Source organism: Astatotilapia calliptera, chromosome 14, assembly GCF_964374335.1.
Source record: "Astatotilapia calliptera chromosome 14, fAstCal68.1, whole genome shotgun sequence".
Taxonomy (NCBI): Eukaryota; Metazoa; Chordata; class Actinopteri; order Cichliformes; family Cichlidae; genus Astatotilapia; species Astatotilapia calliptera.
In genome coordinates, this window is record NC_137435.1 from 412,378 (window position 1) to 421,550 (window position 9,173).

The following is a 9,173-nucleotide window of genomic DNA, read 5'->3' on the forward strand; positions in this document are numbered from 1 at the left end:
GGGGGCGCTGGAGCCTATCCAGCTGTTATAGGGCGAGAGGCGGGGTCCACCCTGGTCAGGTCACCAGTCTGTCAGGGCTAACATGTAGAGACAGACAACCATTCTCACCTATGGGCAATTTACACTAATCAATTAACCCTGCAATCTGCATGAAATGACAACAACTGTATAAAATTATAATCATCATCAACTCAAATATTTGGTTGTAATTGAACAGAAATTTCTATGAACTGTGTAGAACATGAGAATCTGACATTTCCGCTGACGTCACGGAGGAGAAAATGCCACTCGACGTTGAGGCCGCAGCATCTCCTTCATCAGCGTTTTCGCGGCCTCCATTTCACTGCTCTTTGTTCTTGTCGGGATTTTATGATCCAGGTGTCTTGAACCTTTTCCAGAAAACATCCAGAAATGAATCATCGTGTCAGGGCAAAAAGATTCGGCCAGCTCTAATATGTGTGCCACACAGTGGGTTGTTATGATGTGGGGTATCCTGTTTCAGTCTCCCAGCTGTTCCTGTTTTCTCTCTTCTCTGATACCCGTGGTGTTCGCTGCTTCATCAATAGCCTCTAAAATATCTGCAGCGTTTGCACTCCTGACTGGCTGACATTTGATCATGTATGTGGACGTTACATTTGTGCAAACTGCATGCTGTGATGTCAGCAGCATCCTAACAACATAATGCAGTACGTCAGGTTTAATTTGAACCATTACAAAGAAAGTGGCTGACCAGGAGGAAGTGTGAACAGGAAGTTGTTTAAATGTTTAGCAGTCTATAGGACTTGATCCTCTGTGACACATTCATGTATTATCTGAGGCTGGATTAATTAAAAATTAAGCACATGCAGCCATATATGACTGCGTCCATGCAATAAGCGATCAGACAAACACGGCTGTGTGTGGGTCGATGTCTTTTTTTTCTCTGCGGTCAGGGTTCGAGTCCAGCTGAGAAAGAGAAGAAAGGGCCAACACAGGAGGTGAGTTTTATAAAGATCGTAAGTTATCAGAGGATAAAGTGACATTTTTCTGTCTCATGTCTTTGTCTCACATGGAAACAGTGAAGACAGGAAATGTGTCTTCGGTGCTGTTACACCATATGAAACTAGTTTCACCACTGTCAAAGGAGCTTGCAAAGAAAAGCGTCTGGACTTCTTTAAGTTGCTTGAAGACGTTTCGCCTCTCATCCGAGAAGCTTCTTCAGTTCTAGGGTTAAATGGTGGAGAGTCCCAGATTTAAACCCAGTGGGAGTTTCCCCCCACAGAGGGACAAAGGACCCCCTGGTGATCCTCTAATTGCCTGAGCCAAGGTGTGAAACTGGGTGTGGGTCACAATCAGCCAGGGTTTCGGGTGAGCTCATTGTGAAACCTGGCCCCACCTTATCATGCGAATTCCTGAGGTCAGATGGTCCAGGATGTGAGTGGGCGTTAAGGCGTCTGGGAAGGATCTCAAAACTGGATTATAGATGGCAGACAGTTGGTGTCGTAAACCCCGCCTCTGTTCAAAGATGGTCGCTCACAGTGGACATAGATGCTTCTTTCACTCCTCTTTCAAACCATCTGTCCTCTCTGTCCAAAATGTGAACATTGGCATCCTCAAAGAGTGACCTTTGACCTTTAGATGCAGATGGACTGCTGAGTCTTGTCCTGTGGAGGTGGCTCTTCTGTGTTGTGCCATGCGCTTGTGAAGTGGCTGTTTGGTCTCTCCGATGTAGAGGTCTGGGCATTCCTCGCTGCACTGTACAGCATACACCACGTTGTTAAGTCTGTGTTTTGGCGTTTTGTCTTTCGGGTGAACCAGTTTCTGTCTGAGCGTGTTGCTGGGTCTGAAATGCACCAGGATGTCGTGCTTGGAGAAAACTCTCCTGAGTTTCTCTGATACACCGGCTACATAGGGGATGACAATGTTGTTGCGTCTGTCCTTCTTATCCTCCCTCGCTGGTGTCTGGTCTTCTTTTCTGTGCCTCTTTGCTGACTTTAAGAACGCCCATTTAGGATAGCCGCACGTTTTGAGTGCTTCCTTTACATGTGTGTGTTCCTTCTTTTTCCCTTCAGGCTTAGAGGGAACATGTTCTGCCCGGTGGTGTAGGGTCCTGATTACTCCAAGTTTGTGTTCCAGAGGGTGATGGGAGTCAAAGAGGAGGTACTGGTCCGTGTGTGTGGGCTTCTGGTAAACTTTGATGTTGAGGTTGCCGTTCTCTTCAATGTGCACGGCGCAGTCCAGGAAAGGCAGACAGTCGTCCTTTGTGTCTTCCCTGGTGAACTTGATGTTTTTATCCACAGCGTTAATGTGCGCAGTGAAGGATTCCACTTCTTGTGTCTTGATTTTGACCCAGGTGTCGTCCACATATCTGTACCAGTGGCTGGGTACTCTTCCTTTGAAAGAGCCAAGAGCCTTCCTTTCCACTTCCTCCATGTAAAGGTTGCTACAATAGGTGACACGGGGGAGCCCATGGCACAGCCATGTTTTTGTCTGTAAAAGCCTTCGTTATATTTGAAGTATGTTGTGGTGAGGCAGAGGTCTAACAGTGTGCAGATCTGATCGGGTGTGAAGTTGGTCCTGTCCTCCAAGGAGCTGTCTTCTTGTAGTCGTTTTCTGACAGTCTCCACGGCCTCCGTGGTGGGTATGCAAGTGAAGAGAGAGACTACATCAAAGGACACCATGGTTTCATCTGGATCCAGGGGAAGTTTCTGGACCTTGTCGGTGAAGTCGGTGGAGTTCTTGATGTGGTGTGGGGTGTTCCCGTAGCAAGGTGTTTCGAGATGTTGTAAGTGGCTGAGTTTATGCTACTGACTATGGGCCTGAGTTGGACCCCTTCCTTGTCAATTTTAGGAAGTCCGTAAATGCAGGGTATGGTATCCCCTGGATAAAGGCGGTGATTTTGTCCTTTTCAAAGTCTTGAAGACAAGCTATAACTTTCTTTTTGTAGCTTTCTTTTAAGGCTTCGTAGGTATTGTTGTCACTGAGGAGAGTAGCGATCTTTGTGTGGTAATCTGTAGTATTTAGGACCACGGTGCATCTTCCCTTATCAGCTGGCAATATAGTGAAGTTGTGGTCTTTGCTCAGGGAAGCGACGGCCTTCTTTTCTTGTATTGTGAGGTTGGATGGAGGGACTTTGGCACTGGAGAGCGTGGCTGAGACTTTCATCCTGATTTGCTCTGCTTCTGTCTGTGATAATTTATTAATCCGTATGGCGGTTTCTGTGGCTGTGATGAGGTCCACTATGGGCAACTGTTGCGGGGAAATGAGTCCTTTGGCTAATACTCTTTTCAGGTTCAGTGAGATTCCAGTCTGAAAAGTTCTTTACCCATTTGTCCTGACTGTCCTCAGGTGTGTTTTCTTCTCTGAGTTGTGTAGGTTCAGAATGAGGAGTGAGTGTTTTTGAAAGCAAGGTGTGAAATTTCCTCCGTTGTCTTTCTTTTCCTTTCCCAGCAACACGCTCAGACAAAAACTGGTTCACCTGAAAGACAAAACTCCAAAACACAAACTTAACAACGTGGTGTATGCTGTACAGTGTAGCGAGGAATGCCCAGACATTTAACCCTAGAACTGAAGAAGCTTCTCGGATGAGAGGTGAAACGTCTTCAAGCAACTTAAAGAAGTCCAGATGCTTTTCTTTGCAAGCTCCTTTGACTACGATGACCTGGATGACTGAGAACCTTCACAGACATATTGAATGGCGTATATTTTAAAGTAAAGGATTTAAAACCAAGTTAGTACAAACATCACTAATGTCACATAACTTTGCCGACATGTGGCCAACAGTAATGTTTTAATGTTCTTCATTATTAAACATTTGCAAATAAATAAATGACACAATATTCAGTACTTACTTTTGAAAGTTTACTCTTCGGGCGCCCCGCTTTTTTCCCGAACAAATTATCCACATCCACCACCGCGCTATGAAGTCTGGGATATGTTGGGCCATACACAGACCCATCCTTCAAATTCAGGGAAATGAAGGATGCTTTTGAGCAGCCTTTGAATTAGGACAGCCTGTGTCACGTCGCTGTGACGTAATCGGCCTTAAAATGCGGCCTTTGAGGTTGCAGACCCTGATTTGGGATACAGCCTGTTTGTTCAGTTTGCCAGTCTGCCTGTTTAGTTTATTGGTGTTTTCAGTTTAGTTATTTCATGGTTGTCATCCCATGACAGCATGTCCTGACTGCGGGGTTTTGGAAACAAATTAAAACGTACAGCTCTGTTATCACTTCCAACATAAATGAAGACAGAAAACTAAACAGCAGTGACGTTTGTAGGGTTACTGAAGTTGGGCTAGCTGCTATATAATGATGTGCTACGTGACCGCTAGCGACACAGCTATGTTAGCATAATATAAACAAGCTAACTTTTTTTCCACTCGATAAAAGTTAACGTGAGTGTTCTTGGTGGTCAGGAACAAATGTAATCGCATGGCAGGATGCTGTAAAAGGACCAAACTTCAGCCAGGAGAACAACTGAGATAATCCATCCACAATACGAGGTTAGTCATTCATATACTGCTGCATGGGCTGGGCTGTAGTTACATCCTAAGGTTTTAAAAACTGAGCTTAAATAAATGATTAGCGGTAATAAAAGCCGAGGGAGGTCAACAGGGATCACTGACTGTTTTAGGAGCTTTTTGAGATCAAATAGAAGAAAATACATAACATTAAAGATGTTAACAACACAAAAGCCATATTAAACGCAGACTACTTTAGGCCCGGAAGTAGGATTCGTCACGTCATCACTGAACAACCGGATATGTTGTAACTTTATTGCAGTTTATTGTTTGATAACAGCATTTTGGTTATTTTGTAAGTGATTTAAGTGTTAGCCACATGTTTAGTGAGAGCTGCTAATTATAGATTTAATTTTCTGCTAAAAGGGAGCATTTAACATGTATTTTCGTTAGAAAACTGCATTTCCCAGAATCCTTTGTGGTAGACGAAAGTTACTCTGGGTTTTAGCTAGCAAAGAAAGCTCCGGGAAGCCATTATATGTTGCTCTGATATCGAGCAGTTTATTTGTTGTACATTCCCCTTTTTGAAGCCTTATATAAAGACTATCGTTTCTACAATTGATCTCCGATCCATCTTCTTGGCTAAGTGGATTCGCCACAACACTATACTTTAACATGTACTCCAGCATCTTGTTCATGGGGTACATTGCTGCTAACAGGTAGAGAACCTTTGTTGATTTCAGACTGTAGTTCATAAGAATATTAAAAGCTTAATAAACATGAATCTTGTTCTCTTCTTGACGCCTTCTGCAGATGAGAACAGGAACTGCTGTGATTGATTAGTAAAGTTATCTACTGCCTCCTTCCTCTGGTCTCTCCAGGTATCTGAAGATCATCCATCCATCAGGAACTCACATGATGCAGATAGTACAAGCTGCAAAAATCATCTCCGGGGTCACCTGGGCTTGTCTCCTGGCCCCAACAATCAGCTTCATCACCACATTTTTCATCACCCCAAAACCTCAGACCTGACCTCCGACGCTGTGACTCGGTCTTCAGTGCATCTGCCAGCCTGCTCGGAAAAGTCATCCACACCTGTTTGGGGATCATCTTCCTGGTGGTCCTAATATCCTTGATCTTCAGACTGTGATCAGCTGACCTGGTGCTCGTTGTGGATTTACACAACTGAATTCAACCAGATGTAAATAGATGTTTCATGAGTTTCCCCGCCTGATTTCCATTCCCTACATTGATAGTAGGGTTAGGGGAGGCAGTTGAGACGGTTCGCCTAGGACGTATCCTGGGTGAGGTGTTCCTAGTATGTCCCACTGGGAGAAAGCCCCGGGCAGACCCAGGACACGCTGGTGAGCGTACATCTCTCGGCTGGCCTGGGAACGGCTCGGTCTTCCCCAGAGAGAGGGAGGTCTATGCTTCTCTGCTTAGGCTCCTCCCCCTGCGACCGAGCCCCGGATAAGCAGAAGAAAATAGATGGATGGACTCTGATAGTAATACTGTTTATACTGTGTTCATCCTCGACTGAACACTGTTGGTATGAAGGCTGAGGTCATTTGGAGTCCAGGGAGCGCTTTTAAAGACCTTCTATGACTCTGTGGTGGCATCTGCCATTTTTTACAGTGTGGTATGTTGGAGCAGCAGTTTATCGGCAGCTGAGAGGAAGAGGCTGGATAAACTCATCAGGAAGGCCAGCTCTGTTCTGGGATGCACCCTGGACCCAGTGCAGGTGGTGGGAGACAGAAGGACTGAGTCTCCCACCCCATGCATGTAAATGTTGCTGAACTGCAGAGCTGCTTCAGTGACAGACTGCTGCATCCTCGATGCATGAAGGAGCTTTTCTGCAGGTCCTTCCTCCCTGCAACTGTCAGACTGTACGATCAGAACTGCTCCCAACAAACGTAGATGTTTACATCTGTGCTGTAACAGCAATAATTTAATCAACCGATTTACACTATAACCAGGGTTTGCCTCTTATCTGTATTTAATTTTATTTAATTTAATAACGGTACAGTACTCTGCTTTTGGTAACCATTGTCCTTGATGTAAATATGTAAAAATTGTGTATGTTTCTGTTCTGTGTCCTGTGTCCTGTTTGTTTGTATATGTGTCTTTCTGGCTGCTGTTAGAACAAAATTTCCCCTTGTGGAACAATTAAGGGATTCTTATACCACAACACACGCAGCACATGGCAGGGAATTAAATCTGTCACAAACTAATCAAGAACCACAACTACCACAGACACCCGACATGCCACCCATCCAGACAGTCTTAAAACCTTCTACACCAGGTTTGACAGGCTGAACACAGACACAACCTCAAAGGCCCCCAGCTGCCCCACGGGCACTGGCTTCCAGGTCAAACACACACAGGTCCTGAAAACTCTGAAGAAGGTGAACCCCGACAAGGATGTGGGACCCGATAGAGTTCCTTCCAGAATTCTGAAGGCCTGTGGGGAACAACTAGCTGCTGTGTATGCCGACATCTTCAACCTGTCACTATCCCAGGCAGTGCTCCACCATTATACCAGTACCCTAAATGACTTCAGGCCAGTAGCACTCACACCAGTTGCCATGAAGTGCCTAGAACAACTGGTTCTCACACACATCAACCACATGGTCCCAGGCGCTGTCAATCCCCTCCAGTTTGCTTACCGTCCCAATCCCAGCTGTGAAACTCAGAAACCAGTCTTACTTGTTATCATCGTCCACCTGGGCCTTACACAGAGTTTCTGTCTGATTTCTCAGACTTTTTATCTGATTTAGTTCTGAGCTCAGATAAAATAATTATTGTGGGTAATTTTAACATCCATGTAGATGCTAAAAATGACAGCCTCAACATGGCATTTAATCTGTTATTAGACTCAATTGGCTTCTCTCAAAATGTAAAAGAACCCACCCACCACTTTAATCACACTCTAGATCTTGTTTTAACATATGGCATAGAAACTAAAGGACAGTGTGTGGCTGATGCACAGCCAGTGTTGGGAAGGTTACTTTTAAAATGTATTCCATTACAGAATACAGAATACATGCCCCAAAATGTATTCTGTAACTTATTCCGTTACGTTACTCAATGAGAGTAACGTATTCTGAATACTTTGGATTACTTAATATATTATCATGCTTTTTACAACACGTGAATGTACTATTGCTGTGTGATTTATTACTGTTACTGAAGGTCCGCGACTCCGAACTGTAGTAAAGGGACCTCTGACTAATACGGCGGGGTCTCTGTCGGCTCGTAGCCGAAAAATAGCTTTACTTTGTTGTGTGGGTCAACTTTTCTTGCGAGAGACAGAGAGAGGCGTTGAAAGGCTGCTCCAACGGAACTTATTGTTTTCAGACGAAAACAGGAACACGGTGTACAGTCGAGTCTTAATAGCTTACTTACAACTGGGCTCGTCAGGCTCTCTTCTTGGCTGCAGTGGTTATTATTATATTTACATGCTTCCAGCTCCCGTTTTTCCTCGATGACAACTCGTACCTTTCCACTCGCCTTTTTCTCCCTCCTCGCTCACAGACCCATAATGTGTATGGCAGTCCATTCTCCCTGCAGCACGGACTACACTGCCCATGATGCTACATTCTTTAGAGCTATGCTTGTAGCATTCTGCCTGTTAGCTTAGCACAACAACGAAAAGGCGCTCTCTCACCCAGGAAACACACAGAGAGAGAGAGAGAGAGCGTCGCCCTGTAACCATGGCAACCGTAACGCTGCCGCCTGGAACAACAGAACGTAGCTGTCAAACAAACCCAAACAGTCCTGACCCGCGACAAAATGAAACAGGAAAGTACCGCAGTGTAATCCATTTATTTCAACAAAGTAACTGTATTCTGAATACCACCTTTTTAAACGGTAACTGTAACGGAATACAGTTACTCATATTTTGTATTTTAAATACGTAACGGCGGTACATGTATTCCGTTACTCCCCAACACTGTGCACAGCAGATTATGGTCACATGTCTCTGTGTCAGTGACTGAGGTCAAAGGTTAACGTGTCCGCTTACTGCTGATATCCACGATGTCCTCACTTTCAGGTCCTGCAGGTGACTCACCTTTAAGACTTTTAGAAGCATCAACGAGCAGCTGAATAGACCAACTCAGGTCCAACCGAAGCTTCAGGTGTGTGTGTGTGTGTGTGTGTGTGTGTGTGTGTGTGTGTGTGTGTGTGTGTGTGTGTGTGTGTTGCTGCTGTCAGCACTCAGACTGCTGAGTCTGAGTGACAGAAATTTATCGGCTCAGCTGACTCGCATCCTGCTGATCATGTTAATGTCATATTAATATCGATCAATACACAAACCAAAACCATCTGACCTCATGTGCTTTTAGTCTTCATTCATCTGCATGTGTATATATATACGTGTGTGTGTGTGTGTGTGTGTGTGTGTGTTGTATAAATAGACATGAAACTGCTGCAGGTTCTTCACACTCTGATCGATCATCACGCAGCTGCTCACAGAGAGCAGGCTCAGTGCTCTGACTGTGACTCCTGCAGACGCTGTAGAAGCAACCGGGCTGCATTTTTAAAAAGACTTTAAACATCTTTTTCAGCCAAAAAGTTTGATGTGGAGATCTGCTGAGCTGAAAAAGTTATGAAAGATATGAGATGATAGTATAATCATTTAAAAGGTCCAAATTTACTGCAAAGCTCCAACGGTCAGGTGCATGGTGAGGTCAGGGGTTTGGATTAAAGATGTTTAATTCCACTTTTATTCAAA